Here is a 25,862-nt window from a genome sequence, read left to right on the forward strand (position 1 = left end):
CACTAATAAAAATATTCTTTCCATCAGATACAGAACAATAGTAATATGCATATTGGCTAATAGCTAGACTTTGTTGACAATCATAGAAACAAACTTTATCAATTAGGAAAATGTGCTGCAGCAAACATATTTTCTTTTATGGAGACCAAAATGGAATTTAGATATGAGACCAAATATTATTTGGCTGTGCAGGTGCAAATAATGGGCTAATTAGCTGTTGAACCACTCTGCTCACTGAACTGAGCTCTTCAGGTTTGGGGAAGGCTTATTGTATAGGCAGTGTTGTGACTACTATAAAAATATGCTTAGGAAAAGGTGTATAAAGGGACAAGTTGAGGAACTGGAACTGTATTTTAAAATGCATGAAAGAGACACTAATTAACATTTTTTATAGCTTTACACCTTTTGTAAGATACTCTTCACAGAATTTTGTAAACCAGATATTACATCTCAGTTGCTCCTGCCACATGGACAGTCTAGTTGTTACTGTGTTGCACTTAACCTGATCAAGTCTCTCATGCTCTGCCATTGAGGAGGGGCGCAAGAAGCCAGGAGGAAGCAGGGGCAGGACACTCGACCCAAACTAGCCAAAGGAGTATTCCATACCACAGCATATTATGCCCAGTATATAAACTTGGGGGAGTCACTCAGAAGAGCAGATTGCTGCTCAGGTCAGGCTGGGTATGTGTCAGCAGGTGGTGAGCATCACATTTGGTTTTGGGTTTTGTTTTCCCTTTGAGTTTTGTTCTCTATTTTATTAGTATTAATATTATATTTTACTTTAATAAAGTTATGAAACTGTTCTTATCTCATCCTATAGGCTTTATCTTTGTCTGATTTTCCTCCACATCTCAGCGAGGGGATGGAGAGTGAGCGAGTGGTTTCATGGTACTTTGTTAACAGCTGGGTTTAAACCGCAGAATCTTTTTAAGTATATAGTTGATTATTTGAACAAAATATTACACAATCTACTTGCATAAAGTTCATGTTACCAGCTATTCAGTGCCCAATAGAAATAGCCTCAATGCAGTGTAAAGTCATAATGTAGCATTAGAACATTTTAAGTAGTAATGAATAAAATACCTTATTTAAATCAACTCTCCAGGTTATATTTTTTTTCCAAACAAATTACGGATTATAGTACATGTCTTCCTTTTGCCTTAAAGATGTATCTCAACTGCTGGCAGTGTAAGGAAAGAAAAGGAATATATGAGATATTCAACACTTAAATCAACAATATTATGTAGTCATTTCACATCATCTGCAGTGGCAACCACACTTTTATCTGATGCAAAGCCTAGTATAGTGTTCCAAACAGAAGAAAGAAGCTTTGGGCAATGTAAAGTCTTAGGTAAAGATGAATATACAGAGCTTGAAGTTGGTGTAGAAACACCCTTTTTTATCTTAAACAGCTTTGGACTATAATAAACTTGCCTACTCAAACATTTGAATAGAATTCCCTTATACAATGACGTCAAAACATTTCAAATAACAACATGAATACAGTGAGCAATCTTGAGGCAACTTGTGAAAGCCTCAGCCCCCAGGCACGCAAATGGGGAAACAGCAGCCGTGAAAACAGAAATGTTGGAAAAGTATTCTTCAAAAAAAAAAAACAAAAAAAAAAACAGAGAAAGAAATAACCTACAGTTAGCATTCTTCTGTATAGAAGGTCTTCTATACAGAGGTCTATATAGAAGGTCTTCTTCTTTCATAGACCTAATAAAAAATTGGATTATAAAAGTCAATGTTAGCAAGCACATTAGAAGTTTGGCTGAACACAAAAGTCTGGTGCTCTTACAGGCCTCTGCTTTATGTCCTAAAGTATGTACTGCAGTTTAAACAATTTGCAATCAGCAGAACAACCTCTAGGAACAGTCTAAATATATTTACTTGTAGGGTTATGTATTAATAGTCTTTCCTATAACAGGCAAAAAAGAAACTCAGTGTTGTGTTTTGAAATAGCTTTACAAAAGTCAAAAACCTGCTTTAAAACCCCAGCTGAATTACAACCCTTGTATTTATTCAGGTACTCATCAGGTCAGCCTGAAAAGTTACAGGATCTGTGCAATCTGAGAAGCGGAATATACTTGTCCTACTAAATTTTCTTCCCAGTGAATGATTAATTCACTGAGGTGAAATTACTACCTCCAACAGCTGAGGATGGTAATTCTGTTCCTCTGCTCCACTCTGGTGAGACCATAGCTGGTGTGCTGCATCCAGCTCTGGGGCACTCAGCACAGGAAAAACATGGATCTGTTGGAGCGGTTCTTGAGAAGGGCCACAAAAATGATCGGAGGAGTGGAGCACTTCTCCTATGAGGTACGGCTGGGTTAACTGGGGTTGATCTGCCTGGAGAAAAGGCTCCTGGAAGACCTTAGAGCAGCCTTTCAATACTTAAGATTATAAAAGGAGATCTGGAGAGACTTTTTGTCTTGTTGTGATAGGAAAAGGAGTAATGATTTTACACTAAAAAGGGTAGATATAAGGAAGAAATATTTTATGATGAGTGTGGTGAAACACTGGAGCAGGTTGTCAAAAGAGGCGCTGGATGTCCCACCCCTGGAAATATTCAAGGTCAGTCTGGATGTGCTTCTGAGCAACATGATCTCATTAAAGATGTCCTTGCCTATTGCATGGGGAGGTTGATGAGATGTCATTTGTGGTCCCTTCCAATGCAAACTATTCCATAATGCCATGAACTATTCTATGGCAGCTTATAGATATGATTAAATTAAAAATCAGTGATGCATTTTTTATAGATGGCATTTTCTGAGTGTCATGTTATTTAAAAGTTTTGTCCACAGGGATGGTACAAAATACTATTACCCACTTCTAGTGATCCATGTGGGTGCTAGTGATATAGATAGCAGTAGCCTGAAGAACATGAAGAAGGACTAGAGAGCCCTTGGAGAGGTGGTTAGGGGCTCTGGAGCTCAGACTGTCTTTTCACCAATTCTCCAGGATACAGGGGAGGACCTTAAAAAGGTTAGGAGGATTGGCCAGGTTAATAAATGCTTAGAACAGTGGTGCCATAGTCAGGGGTTTGGGTGTAGAACACGGGACTCAAGTTTGTCTGGGGGCTGGTGGAGCTGGTCTAAGAGGAAAAGCAGTTTTGGTAGGAGGCTTGCCAGACTGGTCAAGGAGGTTTAAACTAGATGTGTTGAGGGAGGGGGGCATCATTCCATCCCAACACACCCAGTCAGTTGCCAGCACCTATAAGAAATGCTCAGAGCAATGTAGATATATTCCAGTCGCTCCAGCCAATGAGACGGCTTCATCTGGAGCTCGGTTCAGATGCCTCAATACAAACACCAGTAGCATGTGGAACAAACAAGAGGAATTAGAGATGTGGGCACGTCTACAGGGGTATGGTATAATAGGCATCACAGAACCATGGCGGGATGGATCCTATGGCTGGAGTGTTGGAATGGAAGGTTACAGGATCTTTAGAAAAAACAGGCCCAGCAGAAGGGGAGGGGGAGTTGCCCTTTATGTTAGGGATAGGCTGGAGAGTATGGAACTCTGTCTGGGGACAGGTGAGCAGTCCACAGAGAGTTTGTGGGTCAGGATTAAAGGGAATATAGCTATGGGAGACATTACTGTGGGGATCTGTTACAGACTTTATGACCTAAAGGTCCTTTCCAACCCTAACTATTCTATGATTCTATGATTCTAAACACAAGAATTTATGGATTGCTCTACTGGATCTGATCACAGTAATCTACTGTGAGATAAATAAGAAAATGTGAAAAAGCTTTCAGACTTAAGAAGTCATTTTGGTGCACTATTGTTAGGTGCTATGGCAGTTTTCTTGCACGTACCCTGTAGTGGCCTATATTCCAGCAGAGGAACTCACCTGTTCTCAGGTATGTTTGCTGAGTGTAATAAGCACATACGTTTCTTACACTATTATTTTATAACATGGCTGAAGTACTGTGCTGGATTGACCCTGCCTGTAAGCCCAGTGCCCACCAAAGCCCCTCTATCACTCCCCTCTTTGGCTGGACAGGGGAGAGAAAATATATCTAAAGGCTTGCAGTTCAAGATAAGGACACAAAAGATTGCTCAACAATTTTTGTCACAGGCAAAGCTGTCCTTTCCACTGACTACAGTTCTTCACAAACTGCTCCAATGTAGGTCCCTGTGGGGTTACAAGTCCTGCAGCAAACCTGCTTCAGCATAGCTTCCTCTCTCCATAGAGCCAAAGGTCTGGCCAGGAGCCTGCTCCAGTGCAGGCTGCCTGCAGGGTCACAACCTTCTTTGGGCATCCCCCTGCTCTGGCTTGCAGTCACCATGGGCTGTAGGTCAATATTCCACTCTCTAACATTGTTCAGTCTGACATTGCCCATTACCTCTCCCAGTTGCTATCCTTATCTTGATAACTATGGTGAGGTTAACCTTGGCTAAATGCCAAGATGTCCACTAAAACCGCACAGATATTCCCCATAATTATCAAATATCCTTCCTATTTAATTACTCTTGTATTTCTGAAGTCTAAACTTTGTAGCCTTTGATAGTCCAAAACATATGAAAAGCAGCATTTATCTGTAGTCTCATCTTCTTGTGCAGAGTTGCTACAAATTTATCTTTGCAAGAGGAACCAGAATTCTGTGGAGCTTGTAAGAACAGACGGAGGACAAATCTAGGCAGATTTGAAGAGTAATGAGTCAAGTGAGCGTGGTTAATTATGTCTGGGATGTTATCAGAGCTTTTGATCTTACGCAGATTGAAATGAATTGCACTGAGATCTCACCCATGACAAAATTCAGACTTCACCAATTTACTTCAGTTTTAAAACTAATCATCTGGTCCAGAATTCAGGTTATAAATGACAGTCTTGGCATTCACTTAGTGGTCAACAGATTGTATTGGGACCCTACGTCCAGGTTCTGCTTCTAAGATGATATTTTTTGAATGAAGCTGAAGTTGAACAAATAGAATTTTGTTACCTTGGTTCATGTTTAAGAGCTTTGAATACTGGTGTGGTGAATTGGGATCCAAGCTCCTATTGTAGGGCAATTTATGTATCAAAATACCTTAGGCAGGGAAACAGAAAATTCTCCAGAACATCAGCACTACATAAGTTATATATCCCAAAACACACCTTTACATGCTCATGAAGTGGTAAATTTGAAAAGTCTAAAACAGACAACTTCACAGCAATGTTTCAAACCTGAGATTATTTTCCAATGAGGTAGTTTAGAGACAGTCAGAGACAATATTTGAAATTGCCTTATTTGCATTTCAATTGCTTTGGACTGACATGAAGGAGTACATAATGGTGGTCGTGCAGTTACTGTGTTCCACACTCAGCTTCAAAAGACTAACTGCAGGTCAGTTGTGTATATAGGATATTGTTTACACAACATATTTACAAGTGAATTATAAAAATTTACATTCTTAATTTTGTTAAAAAGTAAAATCAACTGTATGATGCTGCAGTGTTAAACCAAAACATGGCCAAATAATAGAACAGAAAAGTAGTTTAAAATACTTAGTACACTGTGCTGTGCAGTGTAGAAAACCTTATAAAGTTTTAAGTGAACTGTGAAAAATTTATAGTCATTTTCCAACTATTGTCCAACAGAAATTCTGACCCAAGGTTAGCTGTTACTGTGTTATGTCAGGCTTCATACAATAGAGTTTTAATAAGTTCTGTTTAAAAACTGAAAACTAGCTGGAGTTTTTTACTATAACAAAAAGAAGGATCTTACCTAACAACTCCCTGCCCCCCAATCAAAAAATAAAATGCAGAAACATTATACAAATGTAATGCTATAAGAATTTATTAAAAAGGTAGATGTAGCTCTCTATTTCTGGTAGATACATATCCCCAAACTAATGACTGGTTTGACTTTTCAAGTTAGATTCTTTCAATGAGTGCTATAAAGGAGCAAACGTTAAACCTGCTGGAACACTGGTTTGGTTTGTGTTGGCAAACCAAGCCTACAGTCTGTATTTGTGAGCTTTAGCTGAGATTTTAATTTGCAGCACTGACAATGCTCAGTGAAAAAAAAAAAAAAGCTTTCAGCAGAATGACCAGGATGAGTTATTAGATCTAGCTCCCTAGGGCATTAAAGGGAGCTACGAGCATTGTACATGCAGATATCAGGAGGATATTGAAAACTAAGACATCTAGATTCACTTGTGCCCAGATTCAAAGTCTGTTGACATGCTATACCTTCCTTCAGCTGTGCAAGCCCCACAAGATGATCGTAGAATCACAGAGTTCTTAAGGCTGGAAAGGACCTTAAGATCATCTAGTTCCAAACCCCTGGGGGTATTCCCCAGAGATGCCTCACTCTAGACCATGCTGCCCAAGGCTCTGTCCAACCTCACAGAAGTCCAGGTAGACAACATTAACTGCTCTGCCCCTATCCATCATTTCTTAGCCCCTTCATAGAAGGTCACCATATTGGTCAGGCAGGGTTTGCCCTTAGTGAAGCTCTGTTGGCTGTCATCAACAACCTTGTTGTTTTTCATGTGCCTTAGCATGGTTTTCCTGAGAATCTGCCAGGCACAGAGGTGAGACTGACTGGTCTGCAGCTTCCCGGGTCTTCCCCTTGTTGAAAATGATGGGGGGGGGGGGGGGGAGTGTTGGAGGGAGGGAGGTTATATTTCCCTTTTTCCCTTTTTTTCAGCCCTTGGGAACTTCTCCTGATTGCCTTGATTTTTCAAATATGATGGACAGTGGCTGAGCAAGTTCATTCAGTCAGAAAACTTCATTTGATCCAGAAAAGATATTTTACAAAATACCAAATGCATCAACATTTTACCTAAGTGACTGCAGCTGATCAGATATTCTCAGAGAAATTAAAGGTATGTTTTCAACTTCTTTATTTTCCTCACACTGACCACTGGATCTTTTACAAACATTATGTCTCCATCATGCTTACAGCTTACCCTTCCTGTCCCCTTTTCTTTCATTTTTTTTCTTCTTTTTAGAGATTTCTGAGAACAGTGTATGCCTTTGGAAGTTCATTTTATAGTTTGGTTCACATGAAAAATTGATGCTAGATCTACTGATCATCTATTTTTTGCAGTGTTAATTCCAGTCCCTACTCAGCACTATTTTATAACTGTCAACACTCTTTGTCCAGAGCTTTTTGAAAGCCATTCTGATGACTTTCTGTAGCACCAGGAAAACTGATGTTATGAAGAAAGCACCACTGCCAGTTACACTTGAAGAAGCCTTGCTTTCAAAATGGGGTGTTTTCACTAGAGTGTGTTTGTCAGCAGGTTTCGAACTAGTGAGTTTCTTCCAGTAAGCTTCAAATTCTGCCAACTTCACTTCCTTCACCGTTGGAAAGAACTGAAACAGTAAGCCTGCCACTATGTATTATTTGCTCACATAACCCTGAAAAGGGGCCAAGTTTTAGAACAGGCTACTGAGTTTGCAGGAAGAGGGACATATTAGGCTGGTAAAGCCCTGTTAAGGTTATCTGATGATGTACTAATTTAAGTGGTCTTTACAAAGCATTAGTGCTCCATCACTTGTATACCAGGTGTTGCTGGCATCCTTGCTTATACAATGCTCCACTGCTGCACCACAACTGAATGCTACTACCTGACAGTGACTTTAAATGCATTAATCAATGCTCACCTATCTATTGCTAAACTGGATTCTTTTCCATTGTCATTTACAGTCAATCCAACTAATCACAGGGACCCTAAGTCTTACAGTAGAATTTAAAAGCTCATCTTTTTATTCCAGTATACAAATAGTCTGTCTGTGTATCATTTGTGTTTCTTAGAATCACTCAGTTAATACTTTCTAAGATCAATCATTTTCACCTCAGTAGCAAGAGTTTAAGAAATAATGTCACAGAGTGACAAAGCACTGTGAAACTGATGGCATGGTCATTTCACTTGCCAGATCCTCCCCAGAGACCTCCTGTTAAGGAAATTTTTAATTTTTTTTTTTTTTCCCCTCAGGAAATCACTTTGTTGATCCACATCAAGGGAGTAGAATTCAAAAAGTGTTCAGGTAGTTCTTGGGAAATGAGCCTCAATCACAGTGCCCCGCTGGAACAGAGTTCTTCCTAAAAAATTTGGTGATGTTTCTGAAGCCACTCTTCCGGTACTCATGGTCTGATATAGAAAGTCAGAGAATTCCCGAAAACATCCCAACAGCTTCCAAAGACTAGCTTTATTTTCTGAAATTTAGTGGATGAATAAGAAAATATTAACCATAATGAGATTATCAACCCCTTTTAGAGAGATTAATAGCTAGTTACCCACCTCATAGCAAAATATGTGCCCACCTATTTTACAGCATGAAAGTCTAGAAGGAAAAATATGCAGATGTGATTTATTTGAATGTAAAAATTAGCAATTATTTATAGAAAGAATTTCAAAGAGTTTAAACTGTAACTTAGTTTTCAAGAAAAACTTGAATATCATCAAAGCTGATATGTGAGAAGTAATAAAAGTCACTTGCAGGGACAGAAAATAATATTCTGCCAGTAGTGAAACAGAAGATACATGAAGATATAGAGTCTCAGCATCAATAGCACTGGACTTCTGAGAATATGAAGCCCTTCAGATGTCAAATCAAAAGCAAATGAGAGCAGATGGAGGCCAAAGATATTGGAAAGATGAATTTCAAAGGAAGACAAGCCAGTGTCAGCTCATCAGCAGGAAAGATTGGGTAGATAGTATGAGACAAGAATGTTTGAGCAGTAGGAATAAGAAAATGGAAACTAAACTTTTATGCTTCTTTAACAGAAAAATTGGTTTTTCTTTTTGGTGGTTTAAAAACCAACAATATTTCTTCCACATGCTTTCCTTCTTCCAAATTATAAAAAATTAAAATAAACCTCAAAGAAACCATTCAGGAGCTCTCAGTGAAACTTTTCACATTTTAGAAATTGATCTTATATTGTCAAAATGCATCTCTAAAATGATGGCTACCTTATTATCATGAATATAGCTGAAATCCTCAGTGAGATAATGTTTTCATTTCTTATGTTCTAATTTCACAGTTTACCTTCTCTAGCAACTAACTTCTAGAGATAAAATACAAAAAAACACCTTATTCAAAAAATACCTACCACCCTACCTTTAAATGATCGGAAAATGAGACAAAGAAATATTTCTAGAACAGTCCTATTGAACAAAAAAAATTACAAATTAATTTTTTCTGAAATTTAACCTACCTATTAGATACAAATATTCTTCAGCCATGTGATTAGTGAGAAATGATGTTTTTTGCTATCAGTTACCACCTTTTCTCCCCTCTTTCTAATCACAAAGTTTTCTGGACCTGGTTATAGCTTCAGCATCTTTGCTACAAACACACACAATATGACTGGGCAATATTTGTAAATATTTATTTCCAAGCCTTATATGTATTCCAAAAAGGGGATTTAGGCAGGTGAATATGGGCTTGATGTAGAAGCTTTTGAAATCAGCAAAAATATTGTAGGAGTTCTAGCTATTTTTGGAGCAGGGATCTAATAAGTGAGAACTCAGTAAGCAACATGGGGATTTTTGCATCTGACTATGTTTAAAAGCTTTAACTGTTCTCCTCAGGATAGCCAAACTTTTTCCCTTTATACCTTAGAATATTCAAGGTCTTGAAGGTTCCTGTGTAATGGTTATATTACACAATGCACCATAACAACATTTCCTCAGTTTTTATTAAAATTAACCTCCTTATCCAAGGATTTCTTAGTTGGAAAATGAGGTTTTTTTTTTTTTGTTTTTTACTGCTGCTAGGCAGCTCTCCTTATGTCTAAGTCTGCTTTCCCTACCTTATGTCTCATTGCAAAACCTATTGGTCTCTATCAGATTTCAAAGTGTTGTGGAGGAAACTTCTAATTTGTCCATTCCCTGCCAAAAAAAAAGCAAAAGGAGCAAAATAAAAGAAACAAACAAAAAAACCCCCAACAAACAAACCACTAAAAAAACCCAAAACCAAGTGTTACAATTGATCAGAAAAGAATTTTCATTCTAGTGCTAAAATTCTCCAGACATGTATAGTTCCTGTGTGTATAGGAAAAAGACAAGTGAGTGTATGTGCATTTCTGTGTGCAAGCCACTGAATAAAAAAATAAATATCATTAGTAGAAAGTATGACTGTATTTCTGTTTTGAAAATATTATTTTGCTCATTTCCAGAGTTAGCTTGGTACTCCTATTTGAGAATAAAGTTTGTTCATTTTAGAGCAAAGACTGACCTCTGAACTTTTCTGACAATGTTAAGATAATTTATGGGAACTTTAATTGCTGAGCTTGATTTTGTGGTTGTTGTGGTTTAAGCCCAGCTGGTAACTCAGAACCACACAGCTGCTGGCTCACTCACTCGCCTTCTTCCTTCCCCTGCTCCTTAGGGTGGGGAGGAGAACTGAAAGAATGTAACTCCCACGGGTTGAGATCAGAACCGTCCAGTAACTAAGGTATAGCACAAATCACTGCTGCTACCACCAATAACGATAACGATAAGGGAAATAAGGGAAGAGAATTCAGTTGCCCACCACCTGCTGACCAGTACCTAGCAGTGATCTGGGCCTTCCCAGTAACTCCCCCCCAGTTTCTATATTGGGCATGACGTGCTGTGGTGTGAAATATTCGTTTGGCTAGTTTTGGTCAAGTGTCCTGTCTCTGCTTCCTCCCATCCCCCCTCCTCCCTGGCAGAGCATGAGACTCAGAGAGTCCTTGGTCAAGGTAAACACTATTGAGCAAAAGCTAAAAGCATTGGTGTTATCAGTGCTGTTCCCAGGCTGAAAGTCAAAACCACAGCACTGCACCAGCTACTAAGAAGGAGAAAAATGACTGCTACTGCTGAACCCAGGACAGTGGTTTTAAACAGAAAAAAACACTGTAAAACTGTGTGGGACCGGTTTTTTTGGTTTTTTGTTTTTTTTTACGCAATTGAAATATTCCCTCTGAAGGGCAGGTGTCTTGATTTGATGGTAAATTGGTAAGCTGATTACCTTGAAATTAACGCAAGCTATAGCTAGAAATCATTCACCTTCAAAAGATCAAGAATAGGGGAGGAGAGTATAAAGCAATGACAAAATATTCTTAATGTTAAAATATCATTCTTTCACGTAACATGACTGCAAAGGTTAGTCAATCTGCTCATACATAAAGATACATGTATTGATTTTATTATTTCTTAATGTAACATTCATGAATTCTGTTTTCTCATTGTCTTCTCAGCCTTCTATTATAAAGAGTAATGCAGAGTAAAAATAATGTTAGTAGCTTGATGGTTTTGTATCCCTATTTTTTTTTTATGAGACAAATTAAGTTGTATGTGTGCCCTACACAGGCACAAGCCATGTATGCATCAGAGAAATTTGGCTGACTGAGACCAAAATCCCGTAAGAACATGGATTCAAAATTGAAATATACTTTGCTACCACATTATATAAGGTTGATTCCTCATCCAAAATCACAAACACCCTCTTGTCTCCTTCAAAGAATCACGAGACACTAAGTAATATAAAAAGGCCTATGCCTTGTAGCAAAATTACCCTTTTAAAACATCAATTCTATCATTTGTTAATGTGGGAAAATTAGTCACTTTCCTCTTTTATTCATATAGAAGCCAAGTTCTATGATGAAAAAAACCCACTCTATGTAGTTACTTTCCATTCTATAAAATTTCAAGGTTAACCAAAGAAATCATTGGCAGTCTGATTATATTCAGTATAAGCAGAATGGAGAGAACATCAATAAAAATATACCAAGGAAGATTTTCTTTTTTTTTTTTTTGTGAGTGTGATTTGACACATGCAATTAAGTTACCAAGACAAAGAACTCCTGAACAAAGCGTACACATATAAAAAGTAGTCTTAAATCCTTTAAAAGTTATTGTGTGCTTGTTAGTATATACAGTGAGCATATGAAATCCCCTAAAATTTCAGAAGACAGGAATTTACCACCACTTACATATGAGATTAACATAATGCTGAGAAGCTGCCACATTAAAATAAACAGTATACCAGCTTGTCAGGAAAATATATATCCCTTAGCTTTACAATATACTATTTTCTTCACATGCCTCCTAGACAGCAATGGTACTTCAAGCATTTTGTAGCTAGCATGTCATCATGTCATCTAACATATATGGGATTCCCATATGCTGCATTATGAAAGCTGATTGGAGACAATTCATAGAATCATAGAATAGTTAGGGTTGTAAAGGACCTTTAGATCATAAAATTCCAATTCACCTGCCATGGGCAGGGAAACCTCACACTAAACCTTACCACCCAAGGCCTCGTCCAACCTGGTGTTGAGCACTGCAAGGGATGGAGCATTCACAGCCTCCCTGGGCAACCCATTCCAGTGCCTCACCACCCTAACAGGAAAGAATTTCCTCTTTATATCCAATCTAAACTTCCCCTGTTTAAGTTTTAACCTGTTATCCCTTGTCCTGTCACTACAGTCCCTAATGAAGAGTCCCTCCCCAGCATCCCTATAGGCCCCCTTCAGATACTGGAAGGCTGCTATGAGGTCTGCACGCAGCCTTCTCTTCTCCAGGCTGAGCAACCCCAGCTTTCTCAGCCCATCTTCATAAGGGAGGTGCTCCAGGCTGCTGATCATCCTTATGGCCCTCCTCTGGACTTGTTCCAACAGTTCCATGTCCTTTTTATGTTGAGGACACCAGAACTGCACACAATACTCCAAGTGAGGTCTCACAAGAGCAGAATAGAGGGGCAGGATCACCTCCTTCGACCTGCTGGTCAGGCTGCTTTTGATGCAGCCCAGGATACGGTTGGCTTTCTGGGCTGCAAGTGCGCACTGAAGCCGGCTCATGTTCATTTTCTCATTGACCAACACCCCCAAGTCCTTCTCCGCAGGGCTGCTCTGAATCTCTTCTCTGCCCAACCTGTAGCTGTGCCTGGGATTGCTCCGACCCAGGTGTAGGACCTTGCACTTGGCATGGTTAAACTTCAGGAGGCTGACATCAGCCCACCTCACAAGTGTGTCGAGGTCCCTCTGGATGGCATTCCTTCCCTCCAGCGTATCAACCAAACCACAGAGCTTGGTGTCATCAGCAAACTTGCTGAAGGCGCACTCAATCCCACTGTCCATGTCAGCGACAAGACCGGTCCCAACACCGATCCCTGAAGGACACCATTCATTACTGGTGTCCAGCTGGACATTGAGCCATTGACCACAACTCTTTGTGTGTGGCCATCCAGCCAGTTCTTTATCCACCGAGTGGTCCATCCATCAAATTGATGTCGCTCCAATTTAGAGACAAGGATTTTGTGATGGGACAGTGTCAAACGCTTTGCACAGGTCCAGGTAGATGACATCAACTGCCCTTCCCCTGTCCATCAGTTCTGTAGCCCCATCATAGAAGGCCACCAAATTGGTCAGGCAGGATTTCCCCTTAGTGAAGCAGTGCTGGCTGTCACCAAGCACCTTGTTGTTTTTCATGTGCCTTAGCATGCCTTCCAGGAGAATCTGCTCCAAGATTTTGCTAGGCACAGAGGTGAGACTGACTGGTCTGTAATTCCCCGGGTCATTCATTTTCCCCTTCTTGAAAATGGGGGTTATATTTCCCTTTTTCCAGTCATCAGGAACTTCACCTGACTGCCATGATTTTTCAAATATGATGGCCAGTGGCTTAACGACTTCATTTGCCAGCTCCTTCGGGACCCATGGATGGATTTCATCAGGTCCCATGGACTTGTGCACGTTCAGATTTTTAAGATGGTCTTGAACTATCCTCTCCTATGGTGACCCCAAGGTCTTAATTCTCACAGTCCCTGCATCTACCTTCCAAGACTTGGGTGGTGTGCTCAGAGCCTTTGCCAGTGAAGACCGAGGCAATGAAGTCATTCAGAACCTCAGCCTTCTCCAAATCCAGGGTAGCCAGTTCTCCCAAGAGCTTCCTGAGGGGGCCTACGTTGTCCCTAGTCTGTTTTTTATTTGCTATGTACCTGTAGAATCCCTTCCTCTTATCCTAAACATCCCTAGCCAAGTTTAATTCTAACTGAGCCTTAGTTTTCCTAACCTGGTCTCTAGCTTCCCTGTACTCTTCCCAGGCTGTCTGTGTTGCTTCCACTCTTTACAAGCCTCTTTTTTCATTTGAATTTTCCTCAGGAGCTCCTTATCCATCCAAGGAGGTCTCCTGGCCCTCCTGCTGCACTTCCTTCTGGTTGGGATACAACACTCCTGAGCTTGTAGCAGGTGATCCTTGAATATCAACCAAGAATCTTGGGCCCCCCTGCCCTCTAGGGCTGTATCCCATGGACCCTTACTAAGCAGGTTCCTGAAGAGGCCAAAGTCTGCTCTTTTGAAGTCCAGGGCAGTGAGCTTGCTGCACACTCTTCTCACTGTCCTGAAGATCTCGAACTCGACCATCCCATGATCTCTAACAACCAAGGCTGCCCTGGAGCATCACATTTCCAACGAGGCCTTCCCTGTTGGTGAGCACAAGGTCAAGAATGGCACCTTTCCTTGTCGGCTCCTCTATGACTTGCAGAAGAAAGCTGTCTTCCACACAATCGAGGAACCTCCTGGATTGCTTGTGCCGGGCCGTACTGTCCTTCCAACAGATGTCAGGGTGGTTGAAGTCACCCATGAGAACAAGGGCCTGCAAGCGTGAGGCTTTTCCTATCTGTCTATAGAGAGCTTCATCCGCAGGTTCTCCTTGATCAGGCAGTCTGTAACAGATCCCCACAGTAATGTCTCCCATAGCTGTTCTCCCTTTAACTCTGACCCACAAACTCTCTGTGGACTGCTCACCTGTCCCCAGACAGAGTTCCATACTCTCCAACCTATCCCTAACATAAAGGCAACTCCCCCTACGCGCCTGCCAGGCCTGTCTTTTCTCAAAAGATCCTGTAACCTTCTATTCCAACACTCCAGTCATAGGGGCCACCCCACCATGTTTCTGTGATGCCTATTATATCATACCCCCATAGTTGTGCGCACATCTCTAACTCTTCTTTTGTTCCCCATGCCACGTGCGTTTGTATTGAGGCATCTGAGCCGAGCTCCAGATGAAGCTGGCTCATTGGCTGCAGCGGCTGAAATATATCTACATTGCTCTGAGCATTTCTTATAGGTGCTGGTAACTGACTGGGTGTGTTGGGATGGAATGATGCCCCCCTTCTTCAACACATCTAGTTTAAAGCCTCCTTGACCAGTCTGGCAAGCCTCCTACCAAAACTGCTCTTTCCCTTCCTATCACCAGCTCCACCAGCACCCAGTAGACCTGGCTTACTAATTTGGGTCCCATGTTCAACAGCCCAATATTTCATGTATGTCTTTAGAATATGGCATATTCTTAAATGAGAAATCTTTGCTTTATTTCTTCATATAATTCCGGGTTGATCTACCTATCAAATACATGTTGCCTTAATTAGTTACCCAGACTATAGCATGCACATTAAGGGAACACCTCAAAAAGTAATGTATAAGCAAATGCTTGTGATTTTCCAGAGATCTGATAGAGCCACAACTAATATCATTGTCTGACACAGAGTATGCTTTTTTGTGTGTGTTTTTTTGTTTGTTTGTTTGGCTGTTGTTGTGTTTTTTTAGTTTTTTTTTTTCGTTGGTTGGTTGGTTGGTTTTTTTAGCTTTTGTAGGTATTTTACACTGTTTTTAGGAAAACATGAATAAATTGCTGTCCTCTTCATGCAGAAAAAAATACTATACTGAGTATTTCTAGAAGAGTTTCTTTTTTTCCATTTGTTTCTTTTAATTCAAACCATGAAATAACCAATAAGGTTTTAACCATCAAATAGCACGAATTACCTAGAATAATATTGTTTTTACTTGTTATATTTTGATACTGTTCAATCTTTTCCCTTCAGTGGCTGCAAAGTTCCTCTAATAGTGTTTCTTCTATTAAAACAATTTTTTTCTTTCATGTTTAATGAAACTGCTGAGGTTTAGCAATTCCATGCCAGAAATGTTTAGAAAGTCTTTTTTTTTTCATAGTGATGAGTCTAGTTGGTAGATATAGTAACTTAGAGTTAATAAAGTGTGAGTGGTCCTAAGTTTATTATTGATAATAGGAGCATGACCAGCAAGTTGAAGGAGGTGCTTCTTCCCCTCTGCTCTTGTGAGACCCCACCAGGAGTACTGTGACCAGTTCTGGGGCTTCCAACACAGACGGAATGTGGAACTATTTGAGTGAGTCCAGAAAAGTCCTTAAAGATGTTCCGAGGGCTGGAGCACCTCTGCTGTGGAGACAGGCTGAGAGAGTTTAACTTGTCCAGCCTGGAGAAGGGAAGGCTCTGGGAGACCTTAGATCACCTTCCAGTTCCTAAAGGGGCCTACAAGATACCTGGAGAGGGAGTTTTTGCAAGGGCAAGTAGTGACAGGACAAGGGTGAACTGTTTTAAACTGAAAGAGGGTAGATTTAGAAAAATTCTTTACTGTGAGGGTGGTGAGACACTGGCACAGGTTGCCTGGAAAAGCTGTGGCTGCTCCATCCCTGGCAGTGTTCAAGACCAGGCTGGACAGGACTTTGGGCACCCTAGTAGTCTAGGGTGGAAGGTGTCCCTGCCCATGGTAGGGAGAATGGGACTAGATTATCTTTAAGGTCCCTTCCAGCCCAAACATTCTGTGATTCTATCATTGTGCTGTGCTAAATCAGAAGATCTATGCTATTTTGAACTACATGCATGTTATTAGGAAGTTGTTTCACCATACATCGTGTTCTCACATACCGGAAAGACATGTTTTCAGCATATACCTTCCATATAAACAAATATTTTGTTTTATGATGTGAAGAGGTTTAGTTTCAATAAAAGACACGCGCTAACATCATGATCTTAGAGTCACTATGTTTTGTCTAAGACATATCATACAAACTGTTTTCAAGAATCTGCTTAATATGCAGTCCTTTGTCAGCTCTACAATTCACTCTCAGACAGGTGAATATTAATTTTCTGGTGAAAATAATATTAACGAGAAAAAAAAATTGCTGTGACCAAGTAGGTCTGGGTGATGAGACGTATCTTAGGGGTTTACAAATGACTTTTAGTTTAAATGCACAGAAGTAAAATTTCACATATTTAATAATTTTTTTTTCCCTGATCTTTCTCCTCCAGCCCCACTATTTGATTTTCTTTTTGGTGCTTCTTAAGGAGAAATAATTTAATGTCAGTTATTCAAAAACGACAAAAATATTTTGAAGATCTTCACAATTAAAAACCCGATTGTTTACTAAACACTAACTTGCATTCAGCTTACATTCTCACCTCCTATTCCACTACACAGCATGTCATCTATGACACTGATGAAATATTTTGATTAACTTTATTCTCTTCAACATGAATCAACTATTACTGAAAAATGCAGAAACAAAAAACCAAAAGGATAAAAAAAAATCAAACCGCATATATTTGACAGATAAATGCTTGGAAGCTGCTTTACTTCCTCTGAGTAAAATCATTACCATTCTTACAAATGCTGCTGTATCTTTCTGTATGAAAATACAAGCTTTGTACCTCAATTCCTCCGTAGGAAAAAACCCTGAAATAGCAGAATCAAATGTATTTCAGACACCCAGTCAAATATTCAGCTGGTATAGATTGTATAACTTCACTCATTTCTCACAGTACATAGTCTCTCAAAGTAATAAGGAAGAGCACAAGAACTGCAAACTTGCCAAAATAAAACATTTGAAATCTAAAGACAGTTAAATACTTCTACAGCCAGTTCTTCAAAACAACGGTGCTGTTTCTTTCTGATCTTATGGAGGAGGCTGTTTGTCTCTCTGAAATGCTCAATGACACTGTTTATGGCAGAAAAAATGTAAACCACACAACATATTTAGAAAAGAAAGGTGGCTTGTACTTTTGTACTCATGAAATCCACTAACCACTAATTTCATGTTTTCAGATCCCAGGGAATGCCTGTGTCTTCTAGCACACACTCTCTGTTAATGGAGTGTTCTCAAACTAATGGCCACTGTAATTCAGGTGAAAATATCCTTCTACCGAACTCTGAAGGCACTTCACCTCACTACTCCAGACTATTGGAAATATTTTCTGACATTTTCCTAGGTATTCGTTCTATTTATATGAATCTTTGTCAGTGTGTTTTCGTTACTGGTGTTGTGGTTTATTGGGGAAAAAGTGATGAAATAAAAATCTAGTCTTATTCTAAGCAACATAAAGCTGGTCATCACTTTTTTGCCTTGATGTTATATGGTGCTGTTTACATAGAAATTTAAGAAGTATTTATTTAAAGTCTGTTAATTAACTGTGACATCTTTTTTGTTCTCTGCTGTTCATTACAGCATCATGCTTTCCTTGATGGTCAGGTTTCACACTGCAGTCATTTTTTTTTTCTTTCTTAAACCTTGAATGTTGTTTGCAAGATAAAGTAAATAAAGCTGATCTACCATCTCAGGAATGGTGTACATGGCTTTCTACATGGGCGTGTCACATGGTCCTGTTAAAAGGACATCATACTAAGAAAGGAGTTGTCTTAAGGCAGATTATGTTTTCCCCACAGACAGTGGAAACACTGGAAGAACTATTCCTAGCAAAATTTCTGCATGGTTCTTGGCTTAGGTCATGCTATGTTATTCATTAAATTAAGAAAGTTGCTTGCCCTATGCCCCTTGTCTGTCCCATATCACCTTCGCCCAGTTAGAAGTACCCAGAAGCTTTGAAAGAAGCTAGAAAAAAAAATATATGTACATATGCTGAGACACTTTGTACTCCTGTGTGTCTCTCTGAGGGAGCACTTCATATCTGTGTATTTAACACCCAAGTATTCTTTTTAGGGACTATTAATGCAAAAAGATCATTTTACAAAAAGTATATTTGATAACTCTTCTAGGTGAATGTGTATCATATAAAAATATAAGCATGGATTTAGCAGCAAGGGAGCTTGGTTCATTTCCACTTGTCAACAGCAATTTCTCTTCCATCAAGTTTGGCAGCTGTGAGTAGGCAGACGTTTACATTAGGTGGGATTTCATCTGTTCATGGAATAGTTATAATTCTGCTCCATTCCAGAGGAGAAATTTCCTTCACACCAGGAAGATTAAAGGAAAATACAGTTTAGATGAAACTTGCATAATATTATAGTATCTAAGATCGATTACAGTTCATTTTCAAAGGAGAGATATAGTAAATAGGGTTCCAAGGGAGTCTGCCCTGAAGCGAGGACAAACATAAAAATTTATGCTTCAATAAGGTATAAACCTCAATATAAGAATAAAACATATCTTTCCTAAGAGATAGTTATTGGAATACATAGTCCATTTACTGTATTTGCAGACTGTGTCAAACTTGTGAAGGAGTCCAAGATTAGCACAGCAGAAAAGGATTTGAATTTAAAATAATTTGGCAAATATCTATAGTTTCTATGCAAAATCAATCTAAAATATGCAAAAGAGTAATAAGAATAGAAGTTCTAAATTTAGCCTGCATAATTTTGTACAGAAGTAGAAATGAATTGCAGAAAATATGCAGTTTATGGTGAATCACCAGCAGAACATGACTCAGATATGTCATGCTATTTCAAAGCCTGTGAAAGCTAGTATTTCTGCCTTTTCCTGAAAAATGCAGCTCAGCGAAGATGTGCTCCAGAGAATGGCGGTGGAATAACAGAATGTCTGAAGGAAAATTGAAGGAGTTTAGGTTGTCTCTAGACAGAATAGTAGCTTCAAACATGAAGAGTATATAATGTCTTTGTGATCACAGAGATTAGGACAAGAAAAAACATATTAAAATTACTCCAAGATATATTCAGATATGGTAACCATCATTCATGTGGTAAAGGCTTTGAGCACTGAAATACTTGGTTGAAGCAGGTTACTGAATATTGTTCACCAGCAGGTATTGGAAATTGCTTAGTCACAGATACCATAGGTATCATTAATCCTTCCTTGGATTTTTCTGAAGTTCACTTCTTTCCTATTTTCCTAGATTCTATGGTACAATTTTTTTATTCTCCTTGACATGTTAGATAGATTTGGTTGCAAAAAAGAAGACGTGCGCAGATTGTGTATTTTAAGGTACACAGAAAGCTCTGGAGTTGTCTGTCAATTTATGTTAATGTTTTTTATTAATCTATTCCTAAAGCGTACGAATAATGATATAACCTTAATTGCTTTTTGTGATAATGCAGCAATATTTGGCAGAGTCACACAGACTGTCATCAGAATCACCATTACTTTTTCATTTCAGACACTGATACAAAAAAAAATTATATGGCAGGATTTCTGTTCTGCAAAGAAGATCATAGAACTACTTTTTCACTCAATACCTAAATTAAAATTCACTGCTTGTATGTACCTGCATAGCACCCAAACTTCTGTTGCACATAAAATCAAAAGAAATTTACTTGAAAATTAATAACATCTTTTGTGGGATGAATCTTAGTGGAGTTAATAACAAGGACAGGAAAGTAAAGCCTTGTTTATTGAGACTGTGTCTCAGGGGAAAAAGAGACACAAATGCCTGCCAGAAACATATGTGTTCTGATGTTCTTAATTCTCTGTTTCCATGCCTATTTTAAGCAAATTATTGTATTGAGAAGAAAAATGTTTCAGTTTATATTTTTGAGTTTTTAGGATTATTGGGTAGTAGAAGTTTGTCAGTGACTGAAGTACCTAAAATGTGAGACTAAGAGTTTCAACTGAGAGCCAGAGATGTAGCTGTTTTAAAAACCAAGTGCATAATTTTCTGATTATATACAGTGTCTTTTATATCATTCACACACATGGATTCTGCCAAAATAGTCTAAATGTACTTCCTATCTGTAGAGTCAGACAGGATCTTCATCTAGCCTTCTGCTACACTTGTTTAGTTAATTTTTGCTCTTGTTAAAAAACAGTGTTTAGTTTCTGGCACTTCATTTAGCTAAACACAATAAAGCACTAATCTTGCACCCAGTGAAATTAATGGGAATTTCCACACCGGCTTTGCTAACTCAGGAAATAGTATAAGATACTGCAGCAATGAGCATAACTGTGTTTCTTCAGATAACCTGTTGACTCATATTTATTCCATTACTATATTAGCTTAGGATGACAATTTTTTGGAGAAGATTGCAGGAAAGAATTCAGTGCTGTGGCCCCGTAGGTTCAGAGAGCATGGCAGTTCAAAATGGCAATGTTACACCACATGGACAGTCCTTAAGCTGTCTATATGCACTTTTTGAGCAGTCATTTTGTCTTTGAAATGGAATAATACTGATCTATACCCTAAAAAGATACTGGGTACAAAAAAAAAAAAAAAAAAAGCAATAAACATGAGATTTCTCAAGTAAGATAGTGGGACTAAAACGTACAGATGAGAGTTCACAGAGTAGTTCATCTTAGTGGTTGGTTGGTGTGTGTTGAGTACCAAGTTGACCTGTTACTTGGCCTGGCTTGTGTAAACAGTCTAAACTTATGTGGCAGTTGTATCACGTTTACTTGAAGGCTTTCATTTCCCAAAAGTTGGTTTTATAGCTGAAATTTTCAATTATTTCTGCATTTGGCAGTGTGGATGTCACTACATATTGGAAACTGTTGTCTTGGGCCTTTCCTGACTTGCACACAGATATTTCTTTTACAACTGTTTAAATATATCTATTGTTAAAGGACTTTTTATCCTGGTAAATCTTATCAAGATCTAAACAGAAGATACATGGATTTTCTGAAAGTTGGAAGCAGGAATCCTATGGAGTAAAATGTTTCAACTTACGGATTGGTATGAAATATCACCTGGCTGTTAAAAGGAAAGGCAATTTATAAAATATGGAGTGGCATCCTTCTGATGTATGTTAGCTTGTTCAACTTTTTATTATGAGCTAAGCATAATCTAATAAGAATATTAGTATTCTCCATCTTAAAGGAAAAATTAGGAACATTTTCATCTTACTTCCACTTCCCACAACACATAAATTAAAAATAGAAATGGTAACACATTTCACAGTATTCATAACTTGGCTGGGCAGTTACTAAGGCTCTCTCTTTCTTCCCTATTTTTTTAGATTTGATCTGTATTTCACACTTTTATTTTTATAACCATCAGATTATAAAAAGTTAACCTAAACTTCACAAGATATTTTTAAGAGAGTGTCCTGAGTTCAGCAGTAGCAGTCATTTTTCTCCTTCGTGGTAGCTGGTGCAGCGCTGTGTTTTGAATTCCAGCCTGGGAGCAGTGGTGGTGATACCGATGTTTTCGGTTGTTGCTAAGTGATGTTTACCCTGACCAAGGACTTTGTGAGGCTCATGCTCTGCCAGAGAGGAGGGGAAGCTGGGAGGAAGCAGGGACGGGGCGCCTGACCCAGGCTAGCCAAAGAGGTATTCCATACCACAGCACGTCATGCCTGGAGTGGGGGGTAACTGGGAGTTACCCGGAAGGACACGGGTTTCCGGGTGGAAACTCGTTTCTTGGCCGGTGGTATTGTATTCTCTTCCCTTGTTATTTTCTCTTATCATCGTTGTAGTTGGTGGTAGCGGTGGTGATTTGTGTTGTACATTGGTTGCTGGACTGTTCTTGTCTCAACCTGTAGGAGTTGCACTCTTTCGATCCTCCTCCCCGTTCCTGTGGAGGTGGGGAAGGGGTGAGCCCCAGGGGGGCCTCAATTGCTGTCAGCCTGCCACCACTCACTGGGGGTGAGTGAACAAGTTGCCTGACTGGGTTTAAACCACGACGGTTCTTTTTGGCACCCAGCGTGGGGCACAAAGGGTTGAGATAATGACGGATCTGACTGGATTAATAGTCACTTGTCACAATGCTGATTTATTGGCTCTCAAGGTCGTTCCTCTTGATCTCACAGTTTCAGTATATCATATCTTACTTCCATCCGGTATTTGCTGTATTAGTGTTTTTCAAGTGTGGGGCTTGGGCTAAGGTTTTTGTCTCATTGTACTTTATGGTAATGACTTGTAATACAATAGAATCATTGATCATGAAACTGATCTGGCTTATGTTCCCAGTGTGGTCACCACCTTTATACTTTGGGAGGTATATGATAGAAGTGCTTAGCAATTACACATCTTTTTTCTCCTTCTCAGGTGCCCAACCTGTGAAGGCGACATCCTTTTACCCTCCCAGTCCTCCCCCCAGACCAGTTACATTTGAGAGTTTTGAAGTTCTTGAATGGTCTTTTAATGATGTTGAGACTTGTTTGCTGATGGTGATGGGAATCACCATGCTAGCACACATACAGAGTGTGTTTTGCTGACGACTGATTTCAAGAGTTAAGCAGAGTCAGGTTTGGGTCTTGTCTGGGGTCAAACGACGATGTAGGAGGACTGAGAGATTTTCCCAGAGGCTGGACAGCCATGAGTGGCAGGGTGTGTGGGATAGTATGGGCAAGTATCTAGGTCAGTGGGGCCCCTCCAGTACTTTGGAATTTCACTACCGAACAACTGCAAAATCCAGAAGAATTAGTAAAAGACTTAAATGAGGTGTGTGGTCATTCTGGCCATACCAGAGATGGACAAATCATGGCAATGTGCCGGGGCTTGGCCTATGCTTACAGGGCCTTGTTCAACACTATCCAGCACCTTCAAAAGGAAAAGAATGTCGGTGGATCTGGGGGCAAAGCAACAGTCAGCGCAGCTACTCCAGCTCCAAGCGCAGCAGCTTCACCACCCCCAACGACAAGCACAGTCGCTACTCAAACTTTGGCTGCAATGAACAGCACAGCTACCCCAGTGGCAAGTACAGCAGCTGCTCAAACTCCAACTGCAACAGACAGCGCGGTTACCCCAGCTCCAAGCACAGTAGCTACACCATCCCTAGCAACAAGTACAGTCGCTACTCAAACCACAGTGATAATCACTGCAGCCAAACCAGAGGACCAATTCGTACCAATATCGGTTGCCCCTGTATGCAAGAGAACAAGCGAAAAAGAGGCAAGAAGGGTGAAGCGAGATGAAGAACCAATGAATTCACCACCCGGTCCAGAATCTGATCAGGAGTCATCATCACATGACGAAGAAGAAGAAGAAGAGGTAACTTCTCGACCTCGGACCTCAACCGAGCTGCGGAATATGCGAAAAGATTTTACCCGTCAACCAGGGGAGCACATCATCACTTGGTTACTCCGATGCTGGGACAATGGGGCCGATGGTCACGAGTTAGAAGGTACAGAAGCCAAGCAGCTGGGATCACTTGCTAGAGAAGGGGGAATTGACAAAGCAATCGCAAGAGAGAAAAAGTCCCTCAGCCTTTGGAGGAGGCTCTTGGCAGCTGTGAAAGAAAGGTTTCCGTACAAGGACGATGTTACGAGTCGTTCGGCCAAGTGGACTACTATAGACAAAGGTATCCAGTCTCTGAGGGAATCAGCCATCGTAGAGATGATCTATCACATCAAGCCGAATAAGGGGATACACCCATAGATCCAGATGAAGTTGAATGTACACGACCTTTGCGGTGAAAACTTACACGGAATACACCGTCATCATATGCCCATTCATTGGCAACAGTAACCTGGAATGACATAGTACCACTAACAGTGGATGAAATGGTTCATAAACTCCGAGAGTTCGTAGACAATCTCACCCCTTCCATCATCTCAGCTGTGGAAAAACTGTCCCAGGACCTCAAACAATTGAGGGATGATCTATCTGATTTATCCAGCTCCTCACGTGTACCAACACACGTCTCAGCTATTAACAAAAGGCGTCCTATTGTTCAAGAGAGGAGATATATAAGGTATACGCCATGGGGTACCCTATGGTTTTACCTGTGGGATCACGGAGAAGACATGACAAAGTGGGATGGAAAACCTACTTCAGCTTTGGAGGAACGGGTGAGTGAACTGAAGAGGGGAGCAAGGGCCAAGACTGATCACCCCATGAGAGCTACGGCTTCAGTCTCTGGTGAGTAGTTTCCCAGATGGAGTGGAAGAGCTGATTTTACTCCAGCTCCTGTGATAACGAAGAATAATCCCTTTCACCACGACTCAAGTGTCCAACGCTGTGATGACCATTAGAGGGGCCCTGCCTCCAGCCAGGTGGAGGGAGGGGATAATCGGATTTACTGGACTGTGTGGATCAGATGGCCTGGCACATCAGTCCCACAGAAGTATAAGGCTCTAGTAGATACCGGTGTACAGTGTACCCTGATGCCATCAAGCTGTCAAGGGGTGGAACACATCTATATTTCTGGAGTGACAGGAGGATCCCAAGAGTTGACTGTGCTGGAGGCTGAAATCAGCCTGACTGGGAGGGAATAGCAAAAGCATCCTATTGTGACTGGTCCAGAGGCCCCATGCATCCTCGGCATAGACTACCTCAAGAGAGGGTACTTCAAAGACCCAAAAGGGTACCGGTGGGCTTTTGGTATTGCTGCTTTGGAGACTGAGGAAATTGAGCAGCTGTCTACCTTGCCTGGTCTCTCAGAAGATCCTTCTGCTGTGGGGTTGCTGAAAGTTGAAGAACTACAAGTGCCAATTGTGACCACAACAGTGCACCAGCGGCAATATCGCACCAACCAAGACTCCCTGATTCCCATCCATCAGCTGATCCGTAGACTGGAGAGTCAGGGAGTGATCAGCAGGACCCGCTCACCCTTCAATAGCCCCATATGGCCAGTGCGAAAGTCTAATGGAGAATGGAGACTAACAGTAGACTGTGGTGGCCTGAATGAAGTCACACCACCATTGAGTGCTGCCGTACCGGACATGCTAGAACTTCAGTATGAACTAGAGTCAAAGGCAGCCAAGTGGTATGCCACGATTGATATTGCCAATGCATTTTTCTCCATTCCTTTGGCAGCATAGTACAGGCCACAATTTGCATTTTTTTTGACGGGTGTCCAGTTCACTTGGAACCGACTGCCCCAGGGGTGGAAACACAGCCCTACCATTTGCCATGAACTGATCCAGATGGCACTGGAACAGGGGCAAGCTCCAGAACACCTGCAATACATTGATGACATTATTGTGTGGGGCGATACAGCGGAAGAAGTC

This window comes from Pezoporus flaviventris, unplaced genomic scaffold (genome assembly GCF_033815535.1).
Source record: "Pezoporus flaviventris isolate CSIRO_AGI_PZ_B2104156 unplaced genomic scaffold, CSIRO_AGI_Pfla_v1 ptg000050l, whole genome shotgun sequence".
In the NCBI taxonomy this organism is placed as follows: domain Eukaryota; kingdom Metazoa; phylum Chordata; class Aves; order Psittaciformes; family Psittacidae; genus Pezoporus; species Pezoporus flaviventris.